A 20,580-nucleotide genomic window follows, 5' to 3' on the forward strand; every position below is an offset into this window, starting at 1 on the left:
TTAAGTAGTTTATGGACATTTCTTATTGAAGATAATTGCTCCCTCGGTAATAATTAATGTAAGTCCCTAATTAAACAAGCGTAAAAGTTATCCGTTTTCTTGGCACTACGATGAAAATGAAGTAAATTACCTATTTAATAAATTAACCTAATCTTATTATATGCAAATAGTGTACCATACCATGGAAAATGGCGGTAATGTGCTTTACAGCACAGTGACAGGTACAATAAACAGCAACACGCTATATGTCATTGGAAAGGAAGTTAATCGTTGGTTTGCATGTTGCAAAAACATATAGCTCTCCCATTTTTTGGGTGAAGGACGAATAATTTTCATGGCAGAGTACAGGGGTATTCGTTTGTGGCTAACTTCTTGTTCCTTTGACCTTTCATTTTTTTATATTTATAGTTCTAAAGTACTGCGTCAAATTACAGTTAGTCTACTTTCATTTTATTTATATTTATATATCTAACGTACTGCGTCAAATTATAATTAATTTACTTCATATTAACACAAGTTAGGTATCTCAGCTAAGTACTAACCTTACCCGGAGCAGACAAAGTAATGCATCACTATGCAGGGTCCTGAAAGAGAGTCTGAAAAAGTTTTTCAACTTTGTCCTTAAACTTTAATAAACAATTGCTATTAGACCACATGATTATTATAGTTTTACACAGCAAAAAATATTCATGTTTCTCTAGCTCTTTGTTTTTCGTGAATATTATTTTACTCTGACGTATGAAGATTTTTCCTTTCGGCTAACTTCAACCAGACACTTGACCTTTTATTTTTGCAACTTGTTTTTTAACACGCTGCAATAAATTCACAGTATTCATATTTGAAATGGCACCAAAATAAGTATCATTGCAAGAAAAACTAACTTTGTACGGGTCATTAAAAGAGAACATGTGTATGTGCAAATGTGGTTAGCAAAAGATAGCTGCGTCTCAGAAATAGTTACTATTATACAACAGAAGTAGTATGCGTTTTATATAAATTAAACGCAGAGAAAAAGGTGAATTAACAAACGGATCTCAGAATAAAAGCGCTTAATAGAAAGCTGGTGTCTCAATTGAATACAGCCGATGGAGTGAGTATTTTGAGATTTGCTGAATGTAGAGGATAGAAGAGAAGCAGAGTTTAACGACACAACGGTGACAGGGATTAGTAAAAGATTAAGAATGCTCATAGAAATGTCTTTTAAGTTTGTTAGAAGTGCAGTTAAGAGGCTACAGAACAGAAAGACGCAGGAAAGGATGAGCTTAAAATTGAAACACTGTGATAAGGTGGGATGGTGTGATGGAGTAGTTGTCTATGAATTGTAAGGTAAGCTTGGATAAGGGAAAGGTCCTAATGTATTAGCTGAAGGAACAACAACGCATAAAGATGAAAGTAACGGAGACTACAGTAAGGATCATAGCGACATAACTTAGCATACCAAGAAAAGTGAATAGCAGGATTTTGACCGAGAAAAGTAAAGCAGACGACCCGAGGTCTGAGAGGAGGAGAAAAGCAACACAAATTTAGACAAGGAAGGCGGTTTGTGAATCATGTTTTGTTATAAAACGCTAATGTAAGAATTATGAAACTATCGCGAACAAAACCTGTATTTGGTATCCATAGACCTAAAATGAGATTATGGCAGAATTTATAGAGAGGCAATGCTGAGGGTGCTGAGAATGTACAGTAGTGTGGGTGATTAGTGTTGCAGTGCTATTTAAAGTCTTTACAGTAGAGTCAGAGCATGTAGGCTGGGAAGCAACTTTTCTGGGTAGTAAAAGTTGGAGAAACAAAGACGCGTAATGATTTTGTGACTGCCCGGTATCTTTATGGGCGGGGTGATGCGAGAATAGCTGCAAAAGTTTTGAGATAAGAAAATCAGCCGTGTGTGGAGGGATTTTCGACCCTGCTAATTTCACTCACGGTATTCAGAAACTGGGTGAGCCAACATCTTGTTTAGTTCACACTCGGTCATTTTAATCCTAAGAAAAAATGCTGTTTAAAATATTCGCTGGATATATAACGTCCGAATTTTTTAAATATTTATGCAGTTGTCTGTTAAATGCCCGCTGTAACGAAACGCTTATCAATTATAATTCCCCTTAAGGTGTACGTTACTCCCGTGGTAGATTGAATTAGACATTAAACGACAATTGAAGCTTAACATTTATGAATAACGAAAAATGTCACGGTCTATGTGACAAAAATTCGTTACTAGATATGTTACAAACATACTAATCAGCTATCACTGTGGAGGTGGGTTGAACTGATTCTAAGTATTAAAACTTACATTCGACAGGAATATGTAAAATAATGTCGGTATCATCATTCATCTTTTTTAATAGCTCAATGGTGGAAAAACGTCACTGGACGTCTCTGTTTCCCAACCAGTCGGGAGTTCGTATCCCCTGGCGATAGAGCGCTTTCAAACTTTAATTCCCTCTTGGGTATATGTTATTCCCGAGGTAGCATAAGTTGGACATTGAACGAAACTCGTAGCTTAACATATATAACATATATATATATATATATATATATATATATATATATATATATATATATATATATATATATATATATATATATAAATATATATATATATATATATATACATATTATATATATATATATATATATATATATATATTTTATATATATATATATATATAGATATATATATACAGTATGTATATATATATATATATATATATATATATATATATATACATATATATATATATATATATATATATATATATATATATATATATATATATATATATATATACATATACTGTATATCTCATACACTTGTTCCTCTTGGAAGGGAGTGGCGCCAGACGTATCAAGCCTTCCGTTTCTTGTCTAGATAAGAGGTTGGTTTCCACACAAAACCTTTTTTTTTTTTTTTTTTTTTTTTTTTTTAATCCCAGCAAACGCTTGTATACCTACCCACAGCTGGATGGACTGGTAGGCGGTAGGTATAGAGCGATCCACGGGCCCAGCAAACGGTAACCCAGCGTTATATCGCTCAGCCACGACGCTCACTTCAGCAGATTTATCTAGCACAATAAATCAAATTTTTGCTCTCCGAAACTGCTACATTCCATGCACTCAGGCTCTTAAGTGAACAAATATTGTTGTGTCTGTATGAATGTCTTCTGGACATCCAGTAATTTCATAAGTAGCGTAGGTCAGATCTGAGCAAGATTACGTTGACCCCGTGTGACAATGACATCAAAGACCCAGTGCTGCTCTTTGCCAGATTAACTGCGAAACAGTGCAGTGTTGTCTGCGATATTTACTATAAGCTTTTTAGCGAGTCCCCATAATACGAGGCTTTGTTGTAATAAGTACGTAATTCAATAACGTTGTATCGTACAATTTCATTTAAACTGCTTACATCTTTCCCGTGTGCCTCTTTTTGATTGAAACTACTTTTTTTCATTTCTAAATATTTAAAAAATTATTTTTATGATCTACAGAGTGAGTAATAATAATTACTGTGCTATGTTTTTAAGGCAGAAAAACTATGATGTCAATAATTCAGGATATTTCTTTGAATTTTACGTGCTTTGTAGAGAATTTTACCACAGTCTCTGAGGTCTAAATGGAATGCCAATGAAATAAATCGAAAAATATTTACATTGGAGATGTAAGATATTTTATGTGTACAGAGGAATGATATACAGTATAATATGACGTACAATATTCAGAAGGAACTTCATCGTATAACGAATGAGGCCATTTTAAAACCAAGTCTCTGTAATTACACGCCTCACTTTGAACTATTAATATTACTGAAGGCCTCTTTAAAGCCCAACGGTGTGTTGCAAAATGTCCTTTAGGCCTACATTAATCAAGATTAAGATTTTTGAACGACTCTTTTTTTTTTTTGATTTTAGCACCTTTAATTAAACCATTCCTAAGCGTCATCAGTGTAATAACAATTCAACAGCATTTGGCAATCTGGTAAGTGGATAGAATCTTTTATTGCCTTGGAAAATGCTCAGTGTTCATCCGTCCTGTAAATGCTCAGTGTTCGTCCGTCCTGTAAAGCGCATAGCAAATTATCCTCATACGATAAACTTTTCTAACTTTTTAAAACTGTAAACATCTGCCGGAGGGAATGTGGATGGTGTATATGATGTATGGTTATTAATACAAGCTGTTGAGAGCCATTAAATGTTCAGTCTACCGGAAACGAAGTTTGTGCGTATATATGGATTGGAGAACAATAAGTTACTTTAAGTAGAAGTGGTTCTGAAGCCACCGGGAACTATATCTCTATGGCCTTTTAATGTATTTATTGATAGAGTGATGATGGAGACGTCGAAGAGAAATTAGACATTGGTGTGAGGTTGTGGGCTAAGATATGAGTCATGAGTTGAGCGTCGAATATTTCACGTTTGCAGACGACAGTACCTTGGTGTAGAATAGTGCAGAGAAATTGCAGCAATCAGAGAAAGAATTTGAACTTGTATGCAGTAGGAGAAAGCCGAGAGTAAACATGAGCAAGAGAAAAGTTGAGATTGTAGACCGGAATCAGAGAATGGAACAATGAAATTTAATAAGGATGATGAAAGAGTGGAAGTAGTTGGTTCGTGATATATTTATTAGTTAAAAATATAATGGATAACTGTAATATGAGGTAAAAGGTAACTCACAGGGAGCAAGATGCATGCGAAAGACTGGGATGTGACTTGTAACGTCTATGGAAGCCAGTGTGGGAAAGTATGAGGCATTCTTGAGCCAGCTCTCCTTTTTTGTTGAAATGAAAATAATGTTGGAGGAGTATACGTGGTGCAAAAGAACTGAAAGGTGAACATTTTAAAACTCAGTAGAAGTGATAAAAACGTAATGTACCTAAAAGGTAATGTGACACAAAAAATGGAGGACGATAGGTTATTCAAAAGACTGCATAACTCAGAAGTGTAAGGAAGGAGGAAGAGGAGGCATAGAAATCACTGGATAAATGCGTGAAAGAGCTGTTAGGTAGGAAGGGTTTTTTAGAGCAGTAAAAGCAGTTTACACTGAATGGCGAAGCGTGTGTGCTAAATGGGTCCATATACTGCTGGTGGTTTTTGGTACATGAAGCAGCTATTCTGGAAGCTTTTTCAACAAGGGGTTCATTCTCGATTCACCACTTAGAATATATATATGGAATAGATTAAACATATATATATATATATATATATATATATATATATATATATATATATATATTATTTGTATATATATATTTGTGTATATATATACACACACATATATATGTATATATATATATATATATATATATATATATATATATATATATATATATATATGTGTGTGTGTGTGTGTGTGTGCGGTTTAAGTACAATATATGGAAAGTATACCTTAGTGATACGAGCTGAGGACAAATAAACTACCAACAATTGTAGCCAGACGTTAAGCTGTGAACTACATAATACGTTGTCACAGAACATAAGAAGGTATGAAAGCCATCAAAATGAAACATATTAATCGGGGTTTTATTCTAATTTATAAAAATACCATGACAAGTCGGTAAAAGATTGATATTAAACACATACCCATTTGTGCCACAAAATTTTATTTCTCACGTCGATGTACTCCTCATCCAGACTGGACAAGAACAATATCTGTCAGGCAATCCCTTGTAGTCCAAGTGGTAGCCCACCCAACTTATAAGAGAGTAGATGATCGTCGTTTGACGTTCGAGCTAGGCAAGACAAGGAGCGATGTGTGCCCATCTCTTTAAAAACAACTCTGGCTCTGTCGGCCCCAGTAGTGAGAGAGAGTAAAATCACAGGTGCGAGTGATTAGTACTCCATCAAATATATATCATCATACATTTGCATAAATGAGGGTCTTGACCAGGAGGAGTGGAACTATTTATAAGATACAAGATATCCTATCTCACAAACGAACACAAACATTTAACTGGAGGAAAATTGGCGTATGGGTAAATCCAAGACATGCAACCTATGATGTCAAAATCAACTCAGAAAAAAAATGGAAATATTTTCCTAGAAATTTAGAGGAATCACCTCCATTGACACTTCCCCGATAGTGCTGCATTACTAATACGTACATTTTTTAAGAGATAAAGAAGTAAACAACTACCTGGTGACAAGCGCTTGTTAATCAGCTCTCATCCTTACTGATCTCTTTCGGATATGTAGAAAATTAAGAAGAGATTATTGTACAAAAAACAAAAGAACAAAAACATTCGTCATGGCTTCTTTAGGCATAAGACAAAGTTATTTGCTATACCACATGCTTCAACATACATGCTTTTCAGTAAAGCTTTTGCAAAGCGCGTGAAGAATAGTTAGTAAAGTGCGTTTATCATAAAAATAGTTTTGCACGCGAAGATTCGCTCAAGGATTACGGTTCTCTCTGCACAGAAAAACATAACAAAATCTATGCATTAAAAGCAATGCGATAAAATCACATATCTGTAAGAGTAAGAGTTTATTAATAGGAACTAAAGATACCCTAATTACTTACCTCATTTCTGCGAAGTAATATCACAAGGTCAACTTCGGAGCGGGATTCTATGGAGCCTATTTGCTGATCTCCCTCCCAAGGCTAGGCTAGGCTAGGTAAGACGCGGCACCCTTCGTTAGGTTAGGTTATGAAGCCTCCCAATAAATTTGCCAAGATTCCCAATAAAAGCACACGATTTAACATAAATATTAGCCAATTATAATCAATGAACTGTTGTTTATCAATATTTTATGAACAAATAACGCAAATAATTGAGTTTTTTGTTAATATCCATAAAATCTCAAACTTAACCCCCATAGTATTGTGACCCATATAAAAAGCAATTTTTAGAATCTACAACTAGAAAGAATGGTAAACCATCACAATTTCTTGAGTTACCTTGTAAAACGCGTATTGGAAAGTGTTGAAATATAATAAAAGCGTTTTAAAATATAAGGAAAAAGTAGTAGTAGTAAACGCCACGGAAGGTTTCAGTCCACCTGGTGAGGAGATTTCTTACCTGCTATGATGAAAAAAACAAGTCAGTGTGTCTAACATCCTAAACTCGGGCGACACAAATACGAAAAAGCATGTCAATTTAATGTTCCTGAAATTCTTCTTACTTAAACACAGACTATTTTGTCGTTTGTGAAGGCTGTCAACAACCGAAAGATGCAATACAAAGTTCCTCCAAAGCAAGAAGTGTCCTTCCATGCTTGCAAAGTAAGTTTGCAGAGTCAACAAAGACCCCTTTCTCATGTTTGACTGATGTTACCAATTCTCCGGGAAAACTGCCCCATTTCATTCTAAATGTTCTTCCTCAGTTTCCATTTGCTTATGCGTGATGGTACGCTATCCAACAACTTCGCGAAAACATATTGGAGAATTATTCATATAAGCGCTAAAAATATTCTAAACACTTTTAAAGTGAATTTCCGTTAACGTTTATTCAGACAGATTTTAAACATTATGTTTATCAGTTTTTAGAAGTTTTTGTCTTGGTCATTAATACACAAAAAGTAAAAGAACTTATAAAGTCTGATTACAAAAGAGAATGAGTGTTACAGCCAATTAATGACCAAGACAAAAACTTCTAAAAGCTGATAAAGATAATTTTTAAAATCTGTCTGAATAAACGTTAACGGAAATTCGCTTTAAAAGTGTTTAGAATATTTTTAGCGCTTAAATAAATAATTCTCCAATATGTTTTCGCGAAGTTGTTGGATAGCGTACCATCACCCATAAGCAAATGGAAACACAAAAAGGATGTTGTAATACCTCACTTACTTAAGTTTCTTACAGTCATGTGTGACAGGCCTGTCTTCAGAAAGTTGTTATATCAGATAGCTGTCATCTTCTGATACTACTTAGGTAAGCAGCAATTCAAAGAAAAAGCAGGCAATTATGATCAAGCAGACAATTAAAGATTAATTTACCTCGTTCAGGCATCCCACCTTTCAAGCATAGAACTACTTACGAGATGCGAATAATCTGATTTGACACAAAAATCGAGAAACTAAGTGTAAAAACATTTAACGTTTCACCTGTCATCTCAATGAAGGGACTGTTTATTATCGGAAGGTGTATCATTTTTTGACTACTGAAAATTCGGAAATATTTGCAAAAAACAAGCATGAAGTATTTTAGAAACGTCTCCTGTGGTTTTATGAAATACAAAATAGTGATAGCACGATCTTTATTGCCTTGTTGCACATCACAGTCCTTGCATCCATTGAGCCATCCTGCGCTAGCATGGTGGTACCTGATACAACAACCACTTCTGACAACATTTGAACCACTCAGAATTTTTTTCGGAAAACATTCCTTCCCTTTCAGCTGAATTGCGTGACTCATGTTATGGAAAAGAGATAAAATGATTCTGAATTATTATTTCCAAGTTTCAAGACGGTAGAACTTCGGTTAAAGAGAAGATACGCCGATAACAGTTTAACGTTTGATTTACCGCAGATCGTCGTCCGATCTGCGAAGTTAAGCAATGGTTGCTCTGGTCAGTATTTGCACGACTGACCAGCAAGAAAGGCCGTATGCGGGCGGCTCTTGAAAAGTTTAAACATCTGCGGGGCTGGTTATGAGGCCACCAGCTTTATCTCAAAATGCTTGATAAAAAGAAGGAAAAGTACCCAATTATACAAAATGACATGCTCATTTACTGTACGTTGTACACACACACACACAGACACACACTAACCTTTTATATATATATATATATATATATATATATATATATATATATATATATATATATATATATATATATGTGTGTGTATGTATATTGCATGAGGCCTTCGGAATATAACGCATCTGAAAGATAGGTCTAGAAATTTGGCAGTACTTCCGAAACCCAATCAAATCGCGAATGCAGAATATCATTAGGAAGAAAACTAAAAAGATAAAAGGAAACATTTCACGAGTCTTGATAACCCATGAATTGATCAGTTATAAAGTAAATTAAAAAATCTTCAGATAACAAGTTTTTGCTTCTTCAATTAGAAGCAAAGTCAACGTTTAATTTTTTTCGACGGAGAATAAAACACTCACAAACGAGAGCCCATTTTTCCTTCATGATGAACTGAATTTTCCTTCATCGCCAGAAAATTAAGTCAACTTTTATCCCTGTGCAATCAAGCCTTTCTTTTGATGTTTTGATTGACGGAGCCTACTTTCCTTTCCTTCATATATTTCAATGAGAACCACTGGGTAGGGTAAATGATATCTCTCCCTTTTTTCAGGGAGAAAAAAGAAATTATATTTATTCATAACATCACATATCCCTTGTCTCTTCCCTGTTTAATTTAAGATCTTAAATATGAAGATTCATTGTAAAATTATAGGGGTGGAAGGAGTAAGACTACAATGCGAAATAGGAAGATGATACTAAACTTTTGGAAAATAGTTCTCGAACACTTTGTGTTTTTTTATAAAAGTACACTGATGTACAAAGACACCAGGTCGTAAGAATGAGCAGGTTAAAGTGGTCTGTACTTACGGGAATCTTAAAATGAGTAAGATAATTTCCTTACTTGCTGTGTCTTGAGGAATTAGGTTTTCAGTTGGTTGATGACGGAATACTGTAGAGATTTATTTTAACGGAAAGATGCGATAGACGATAAAAGTCGCGGTGTATTGACTACGAAGACAGGAATCACAAACGCAAATTCTTATTAAAACTATAACTCCGTTAAAAATACGCAATAAAAATATAAGAATTTTCGGTATTCATATTGAGAGATGAGCGAAATGGGAAGAGGTTTTGATATAAAGGATAAAGTTGAAAAGTAAGATAAAAGGCTGGTCCATTTGTAAGTGACTTTATGTGTGTCACTGCTTATTTTTTTTCATTGCAAACTTTATCGAATCACCACTTGAAAAATTATTTCGACAAGATATCTCAAACGAAACAGAAATGGACAATATTAATTTGAAGCCCAGTCGTGACTACGTTTGTCATTTTCCTAAAGAAACACAAAACAGATGTCATATACTAAAAGCCCTATTCAGGATTCCAGTTGGCTCTTTTATAATTCACAGATGAATTAGCACGAAACATGAAGTTCTGCCTGATCCTGCAAACATATTTTATCTGTGGTCCCAGCCAATGTATTTGCGGCAGAAGTATATTCAGTTATATGCATTTTCAGTTATGTACATTTCATTAAAATGGCTTCCTTTAGAAAAATAAGTCGTTCTTCCTTGTATGTCTATATCAACTCTTACAGAAGAATTTTTTCTTGTCACTTTAGAAGCTGAGACGCATATGTCAGTACTTACGAGATAAGAAATAAGGCGATACTAAGTTAAAATGTTTCAGGATGGCAATTATCCAACTGCTTTCTTCCTTATTGATCGGTAAGTTGGGGATGGTTATGAATAGACCATGGAAGAGTAGATAACCGCCTTGAACGAATACTATAAATATGAATATTAAAACCCTATTCCGTCTTCGGCTCTAAAACTGCTGACGTAATGACGTAATGCAAACAGTGCCACAGATTTTAGTTTTCTGTAAAAGAAAATGATTGAGATGGCTATTTGCCTGTCTGTCCGCACTTTTTCTGTCTGCCCTCAGATCTTAAAAACTACTGAGGCTAGAGGGCTGCAAACTGGTATGTTGATCATCCACCCTCCAATCATCAAGCTTAACAAATTGCAGCCCTCTAATAGTAGTTTTTATTTTATTTAAGGTTAAAGTTAGCCATGATCGTGTGTCTGGTGCCGATATAGGTGCCAACAACACAGGCCACCACCGGGCCGTGTCTGGAAATTTCGTGGGCCGCGGCTGAGAGTTTCATAGGCCGTGGCTGAGAGTTTCATACAGCATTATACGCTGTACAGAAAACTCGACTGCACCAAAGAAACTTCGGCGCATTTTTTTTTCTTGATTTTTCTGACCCCTGCCACCTCCGCCACACCTTCCAGTAGTCTATCGTGTAAATACTTTTAATTAATCTGAGTTCTTGAGGTACAGAGGTCCTCCGTTAGACACGTCATCTTCTCCCCTGTAGTTTGCACTGTCATGGATGTCACCCTTCTCTTTATAGATAGGTACAATAAAACTTTCTCTTCATTCTTTTGATATCTTTTCCTGACTGTGTACTTTCTTTGCTAGGTCCCACAGCATGTCTATTCCTTCTTCTCCCAGACTCTTCCACACCTCTGCAAGAATTCCATCTGGTCCTATTGCTTTACCATTTTTCATCTTCTTTAGTGCCTTCTTTACTCCCTTCCTGCTAATAGTATGTGTCACACCAAGGTTCTGGAATCCGTCTTCAAAGAGTTTTCTAGGATTTTCTTCACTAACAGGTGTTCATACTATTCTTTCCACCTCTTTCTCTTACCCTCGTTGCATAAAACTACCCCATTCCCATCCTTAACCTGTTTTATATGGGAGTAGTCTTTGGTGTACTTGTCCCTTGACTTTGCAATTCTTTGAATCCCCCCCACCCCCCTCAGGTGTTTCCAGTTCTTCATACAAATCATCTAACGCTCTTGCCTTTTCTTGTGCAACTGCCTTCTTTACTTGTCTCTTATGTTTCTGGTACCTCTCCTTATCCTCTTACTGTCCATACTTTTCCCAGATCTTTTTTGCATCTTTTTGGATTTCACTACTTCTTTCACTGCATCATTCCACCACCAGGTTTCCTTATCATCAGGACGGTTCTTTCCAGATATCTTTCCCAACACCTCTCCACCCACTCTCTTTATTACCATACTGTACCACCATTCTTGCACTCCCTCTAACTTCTCTCAATACCCTCTCCTTAAATTCGTGCCTCGCTTCCTCCTCTTATGTCACCTTCCACCTCTTGATTGTTGATGGGACACGTGCAAGCCTACCTTTTACTGAGCTTCTTATTTCCAAGTCCATTACCACCATCCTGTGCTGTGCTGCCACACACACTCACCATTTAAAATTTTACTGTTTCTCACTTCTCTCAGATGCGATATTCTGCACATGATGGAGTCAATTTTACTTTCTCTTGCTCCACTCTTGTACGTGATGTACTGATTTTCTTTCTTTTCAAACCAGGTGTTGACAATAGCCAAATCAAATGAAACTGCGCAGTCCAAAACTCTCTCTCCCTCGTCATTTCTCTCTCCAACTCCCCACCCACCGTGCACCGTCTTAATGCCCTCTCTGGCCCTTCCTACGTGTCCGTTCATGTCACCACCAATAATTAATCTCTCTTCTGCTGGTATTTCACTCAACTGTCGGTCCATTTCCTCTCAAAATGCCACCTTCTGAACTTCATCACACCCTGCTTGAAGGGCACAAGCACTCACGATGTTAATTATTTTTCCATCTAGGCACAGTTTCACAACCATTGCTCTGTCACTTGTCCTCTTCACGCTTATCATGCTGTCTTTCAAGCTTTTTGATAGAATTATTCCCACTCCATTTCTACCTTCCTTAAAAATAAGTTCCACTACATAGCAATTTATATATCCACATCCCACCTCTCTCGCTTTATTTCCCCTCCAACTAGTCTCGTGCACACACCCCACGTTCAGTGTTCCAACTCTCCAAGCTACCACCATGTTCCTTCTCCTCACTCTTCTCATTTTTTGGACTCGCTTCTTTAACCGTGGGCGCCCACCACCCAGTAGCCCTTGCCCATTTATCACAGGGGGCAGGCGAAACCCCTGCATGTCGCCTCCGGAGAACGCCCTAGCACTATCCGAATTCTGATGAAAGTAAACTGTCAAATATGGTTTTGGCTGGATTTTATGGCCGGATGCCCTTCCTGACGCCTACCCTCCCCATTTATCCGGGCTTGGGACCGGCACTGAGTTGGACTGGCTTGTCCCCCCCCCCGGTGGCTGGGTTGACAAACTGAAGAGTAATAGTAGCAAATAAGGCGATATAGATAAATTAGCAGCTTAAGGATAACCAGGTGCAAGGGCCGTAACAGTCAAGAATTAGGAACATCGGTATGTTTGGATAACAAGCTCTTTGGAGAAGCAAATCCACAATTATGTATATGTACATATATTTAATGATAAATCAATATAGATAGCTTTCTGGAACTTGTTCGGTTCCAAGATATCTCTGTACATATACATAACTGTGGATTTGCTTCTCCATTTTAAGACTCATGCTAATATTTTTTAACAAGCTCTTTCTTCTAGTAAATCAGCTCTATTCCTAGATAATATTAAGCCTTGATGAGAGATACAAATACTTTTAAAGAGTCAAATAATTTTAATCGCTATTCTTGCTTCTCTTTAGGAAAGAATAATTTAATAAATCAACGTTGCATCGATGATAATCTTAAATGGAGCATGCTGCATTTGCATGATGATTGCTCATGTAATTATTGACATTACACGTTATTACGGAAAGTGAATAAAGGTCGCAGGCAGGACTTAGTTACTTCGTACACAAAGAGGTGCCATTCCTTTTAAAATTAGCACGTAATTAAATATATTGGAAAATTTGCTTTGACTCGAGAAATATAAGAGTTACGAAGTATTTATTTAAGCTGTGGGCAAGTATCGCTCGCAAATTTCCATAATGTTATACTTATTAAAAAAGAATCCATTTAAATATTGCTTAAAACCTATAAACACAAAACGTTCCGGGACACCGAATAATAACAGAAATATTCCGCAAGCAATAAAAGTAGGAGAACAAGATAAATGTATTCAAGTACTGTCATTTAGATGCAAAATGTGAAAATCTAAACGTCGTTTTATGCAAATGGCCAGCATAGAGTCTAAACAGGAGTAGGTACAATTGGTTACGCTTCGTTGAACGTAGAGTTAATGAACTTGCCTTAGCAAATGGCTTCGCTATTCCTGATTATCCGATTCCTTGCTTCTAGAATGCTTCTGAATTTTCCTACCTTGAAAAAATTTATGGATTGTTACAATAGCAGAGGGAAGGTGTGAAATGAGCCATCCATTGGCAATGGTTTCGGTAATAACCAATATTTCAAAACTCTTGTAGCTTAATGAAAATTTCTAACGAAGTTTTCATACATATTAAAGTTCCTGAATACCAGGACATTCCAGTTATTTAAAGCTAAGAATACATAAACAGTATGCATACACTCATATATATATATATATATATATATATATATATATATATATATATATATATATATATATATATATATATATATATATATCTGTGTGAGTGCACGAATGCTGTTTATGTATTCTTAGCTTTAAATAGCTGGAATGTCCTGGTATATATATATATATATATATATATATATATATATATATATATATATATATACATATACATATATGTGTGTGTGTGTGTATACGCATCTTAAAGTAAGAAAACAGGGAAATGAAACGAATAGTAAAGATACTGTGAAGCTTCGTCTTCTATCTGCATGACGACTAGTTCATAGCACTAGAAATTTACATTAAACAAGTTAGCTCTTAAAAATCATTTAACAGCAAGAAAAAAAGAAGTCTTTTATGACCGAAGCCGAGTGTACCATTAACAAATCTTATTTTTGAATGGAATTAGCTTCACAAACGTGACAATCCCAACTGCCTAAAAAGATGCACATGACTGAATTAAAAGGTGGTAAAAATGTCCACACAAAAAATGTGATAAGTCTGGTGCGTTAGTAATCATAAATAAAAGAATTTATAATCTTTTGTGAGGTAGAAATGCATAAAAAGAGTCAGTAACAAAGATGTAAAAGAACCACCGAAGGTCATTGAAGGTCCATAAAAAGTTTTGTTTGACCTCGTCGACTTTACCGTACATCTACTGCCTCATAAATCATATCAGGCAGACTTTCTTATCAGGCCAATAATTAACTTTGTCGGTTCTTCTTTATAAGATTTATTAACATATCCTATTGATATTCTTGTGTCAGTGGATGGTACTATGTCAGATTATAATATGAAAAATAATGTTTATTTAATGAGATTTAATGCAAACAGATTAATAGTGATTAGAAGCTCATTAGTGTCGTTATGATTTTTCTTCATTAAGTAGTAATGAATGATGTGTTAGAATTTTTAACTGACATCTTGTGCCCAAGGCAATAGGATATAACCTTCTCTAAGAGCACTTCAACAACAGAGCTGATTTAACTTTATGTCATAAATTTTAGATTTATTTCAACAGATATATTACTCTTAAAATTTGTGAATGGCCAAATAGAATACTGTATCACCAGTAGTAAGTAAATTGTACATGGAATTTTTTAAAAGCAGAATTTAAAGCAAAATAATTGTGCACTACTCTATATGATTCGAGTATATCAATGTCATAATATGTATTGGGCCGGAAGTGAAATTGCAAACCCTTTCTTTTGTAGGTTAAATGAACTAGTTCCATTCACAGAATTTATTGTGGAAACGCAAATCTATTATAAACTGCATCTTTTGTATTGCTATATACGTAAAGGTAATAATTGGTTTTAATTTGATGCGCACTAAAAATTTACCAGTTTTTTTGGAAATGTGTATAAATATATTCTAACCACAACGGTAAAGAAATCAGTGATTACATCCACGTTCATAAGAACATTTCGTGTATGTTGCCCTGAACATTTAGTTTATGAGACATGTAGGGAGGAATATTGGTAAGAAATTGGAATTTCTCGATGTGTTATCATACAGTGCACTGAGAACTCCAAAAAGCCCTTTTTTAAACAAAAGCAGAGAAACATATAACACGAAAGACTCATTTCTTCTACCATATAGTAACATCTTTAACGACTTTACTGTAAATGCTCCTTCTGATATAATATAATAATAATATTATAAGAAATGCACTTAATAATTACTCCCCTGACATTACAAGAGGATGTGCATATCATATCCCACGTACTGTACATTTTGTGATACATTCTATATTGTTCTGGCAGGAAAATGATTGGGAAAAGAGAACGGAGCAGCATTAAAGACGATAACTCCTGATATTTTCAGCTGTTTGTATGTTTGTTTATACGTTTACTGTGGTGCACATAACACAGATTTTTGCTAATGTGTACCAGTCCTCCTAAAGAAAGCATGATTCATACATTTCGTTACTCTTTTTCCCAGAGGTCCCAGTGAGTTCAAACATAGATACACACTTACACACACACACACACATATGTATGTATGTATATATATATATATATATATATATATATATATATATATATATATATATGTGTGTGTGTGTGTGTGTGTGTGTGTGTGTGTGTGTGTGTGTAATCATTAACGAGTTTCCTCTAATAAGGGGTCATTATGATTTCACAGAAGGCTCATACGCAGTCCATTCATGCACTATAGACACTGCGTCACTCACCTCCACCTTCCATTTGTTCTTGTACTGCAGATCTCCATCTCCTTCTGCTAACCAAAACTTTAGAATTATAAACATCTTTGACCAACATGTCAGCCCTCATATTTCCTGCGTTACAGATCCACCTTTGGTCTTTCTTTAGGCATATGTAACTGGTTTATCCCATTCTCACATCGCGACAGTACCATTTCTTTCATTCTTACACAATAAAATGCGTATTATTACTTTTCATAATTTTAATATTATTTCTGTATCAGGATGTCCCTTTCATAAATAGATAGTTGACTTCAGATTCCCTAAATACAAATTTTCCCTCTTGGCATTCGGCTACTTGGCAAGCTTCCCTACGGTTGTGTAGTTCTTCGTCGGAAGAGTCGGTAGAGTTCTCGACTAGCACTCTGCTAGGCCCGAGTTCGAGTCTCCGGCCGGCCAATGAAGAATTAGAGGAATTTATTTCTGGTGATAGAAATTCATTTCTCGGTATGATGTGGTTCGGATTCCACAATAAGCAGTAGGTCCCGTTGCTAGGTAACCAGTTGGTTCTTAGCCACGTAAAATAAGCCTAATCCTTCGGGCCAGCCCTCTCTAGGCGAGCTGTTAATCAGCTCAGTGGTCTGGTCAAACTAAGGTATACTTTTTTTTCCCTACAGTTGTGAAAGTTATAGTCTATTATTTGGATAAGAAATGTAAAGGTGACAATAAAAAATCATGATCACCTAAAAGGAATGTTTTCTAGTTAAATAACCAAATCACCTGGTAATGTTCAGCCTTAAGTCATCCCACTCTTATGTTTATTTGGGTAAGAATCATATGCACCAAATACTAAAATTCACTATAGACTTAGCAGACTACATTAGTTTCAGCGGTTACTACATATTTCTTAAGGAAATGCACTACACTGTCTTGGAATATTTCAAAATGTTTCCAGGGTTTTTCGAATGATAATTAAGTATACCTTAGTTTAACCAGACCACCGAGCTGATTAACAGCTCTCCTAGGGCTGGCCCGAAGGATTAGACTTATTTTACGTGGCTAAGAACCAGATAATAGATATCTGTTTCAAGCTAAGATAAAAATCAACAGAATGAGTTCAGAACAGGTAAAATTATAAAAGATTTTTGAGCGTCATCCAAATATGCATTGTGGTAACTGATAGTTATTGGTTACAGATTCAGCCTTAACATTTCACCCAGTTTGCGAGATCATGTGTAGCATGGATAGAAGACGTCATAAAATCTGCAATTAGAGTATCAAAAATTTGTTCTTAAAGATGAAGTTTTTGTCGTTTAATCCCAGAATGAGTAGGCTTCTATGACGTGGTAAATACTAAAGCCTAAATGACTAAAACATTAATGAAGAATACAGTGGGGTATGATTGACTAAGGTCAAATCTCTGAGCATCTAAGAGTAATTTTATTTTTTAAGTATTTCTCATGTATATACCTGACCGACTCATCTTTATTTTTCGTAAACTGCTGATAAACTATGACACTGCTGTATCAGTTTATAAAATAGAAAGAATGACTATTTAAGATGAAATAATGAATTTATTTTAAAATAAAATATCTTGGCATGGAATGGCAACATTAACAAAATGCTGGAAGGATATAAAATAAAGTTTATCACTGTTGTCAGGGAAGACGTGGCCAAGTACTCTGAATATACAGTTTCTTCTGAGCATATTGGAATTGCGTAACGCGAGCGGTTAGAAATAGTTAATCTAATATAAAGATTTAGTCACAAGTGGAATGACATCTACTACGATAATAGCATAGTTTTCATATGTATTCGTAGAAGCTGATTTAAATACAAAGCAACAATTCGCCTACCTTAAGAAACAATAATATTTGTCACAATAATGATAAATCGATTGTCTAAAAAGATACTAACTTTTTTTCTCAAAATAGAATGTTCGAACCAGGAATGTAAAAAAAAAAAAAAGAACTAAACAATTTAAGCCCATGGTAGATTCATTGATGCCCACAGTTTAAGATTAAACCAGCCAAATTTCAAATTATTTGAATGAAACTAAGAAATAACAAAAGTTATATTTATCTTATGAGGACCTTCTCATAATCAATAAGTCAACTTGGGGATTTTTTATTAAATGAAACATCAAAGCTGTTTCTCAACCTTAAAATGTCACGTAAAGATAAAGACCCACAACGATAAAACAGGTAAACCATAACTAGTTCTCTCTCTCTCTCTCTCTCTCTCTCTCTCTCTCTCTCTCTCTCTCTCTCCAGATATCAATGTTCTGTGATAAATATATTTTGTCCCCCACTTCTTAAATTCCTAATGGATTGCCTAAGAGAATCCTTTGTATATGGTCTGGGGAAACGTCCGCCTCGGTGATGTACGCTGACATTGTCATAAAATGGAACACGGAAAAAAACCGAAATGGTCATAGATGTTTGTTAAAGACAATAGAATGTGAATAGCTATGGTGAAATCAGCATCCAGCATTTTGTAACGGTATGTTTTTCGTTGTTGAATACTATTTGAATTGTTTATTTTTTCACTTATTTTACTTTAAGACCACAACCCGATATTGGAATTATTATGTTGTACTCTTATATTTCCTTAATAGATTAATGCGAAAACCATATGGAAATCGTTCGCAAAATTGTAATTACCGTGATATTTACCGTCATTTGTTTATGTTTTAACGTTCATTCCCATAGGCCTGGTACTGAACACGGTGCTTATGGGAGTGGTTGCGGGATTAAAGTAAAATTTACCCAATTCCTTACTCACTCACCCTAAACAAACTCACGAATGAAAGTGAAATTCACACCGGGTTCCGCACAAGCCAGCCATTTAAAACTTTGCCTAACATTTGAACCTCTAAGAGATGGGTCGTGCATACCTGGGGTGGCACACTACTTGTGTATGAAATCCAACTCGGAGCCAAAATACATCGATTCCACTCAGAACTTTCAAGAGTTCAAGTTTAGTTGATGATGGCAGCCAGGCTGAATTTGCATTCTTGACGTCATGGGACATCTGGTGGATTCATTATCTAAGTATGTGAGGGCCTTGCAAATTGTATACGGTTTCATTCATATTCCATTTTAATTAATGGCTACGGTTTAAAAGCATTACATCAATCATTAGTATACAAGCTCAAAATTTTGATATTCTCTTGATTTACAGAATAATTATTTAGGAAATATCCTCTGTATTCTTCATTAGCTAATGATCGTGTAAATGAAGGTTGTACACGCATAGTAGTATCATCAATTAAAAATCATGAAATAAATTTGATTTAAAAGTAATATTTCAGAACCTTAAGTATTAAAACGAAGTCAAATGATAATCTCAATATAAATGAAGCAAAATGTTTTTCCCCACAATACTTGATAAACATTTCAGTTTTCATAAGCAATTTAACTCTCTGGAATTCTTAATCAAAGGTGAGACACCAAGCATTTCACTTGCCGAAGAAGCGTAGCATCACGTCAGTGAATGATGAATATAACTTTCGCAATTAAGGTTTCTAAAACCAAAAGATGCCGCCCACCACATTTTCAGAAGTAGGTCAAGGGAAAGAGGAGAAGGGAGAGGTAAGAGGAAAAGAGGAGCTTCCATGCCCACCAACCCTCCCCCACTTCCTACGCTTTCCTTTCATCTCTCGCTCTCCTTCTCTTTCCTTTCCCTCCTTTTCCCTATCTCCTCCACCCCTTCTCTTTCCCCTTCTGTCCCCCTCCCCTCTTTCCACCGTAATCAATTTAGTAGTTGATATAGAACTTTTTATACTGAAGTTGTCTTCTTGGAATGAACCGGTACATCATTTTAGAAATGCATATTTTTACTAATGTTATGCATTCAGTTTAATAATGTTCACCACGTCATTTTCCACCGTTGCAGTACCTCTCTTACACTGATAATAATTATACTTTTCCTTAATTTTTAAAACATTCAGCTACGAATTCACAAAGTTATAGCGAGGTCGGGGTCACCGAAAAAAAATTCGGAACTACTGACTTATAAGCTATAAAAGTTAAAGAATGCACATTCGGCAGGCATAATTCAGTAATGAAGCTCTTGTGCAAAATGAGGTCAAGGGCAAGGTGATACTCGGAGATCAAAAGAAAAAAAATTGTTAATGTATAACTTTTGAACTATGTAAAGTAGAGACTTCTTCTTTGGTATATAGAATTTTCTAATGAAGCCAGTGCGTAGAGTAAGGTGAAAAACGATGTTAATCGCATTTCTGAAGGTCAAAGGTCGATATTAATTATTTAATCTTGGGTGTAGCCTTGAATTATATGATAGAGATACGGATTCGACATTCA

Source organism: Macrobrachium rosenbergii, chromosome 11 (assembly GCF_040412425.1).
Source record: "Macrobrachium rosenbergii isolate ZJJX-2024 chromosome 11, ASM4041242v1, whole genome shotgun sequence".
In the NCBI taxonomy this organism is placed as follows: Eukaryota; Metazoa; Arthropoda; class Malacostraca; order Decapoda; family Palaemonidae; genus Macrobrachium; species Macrobrachium rosenbergii.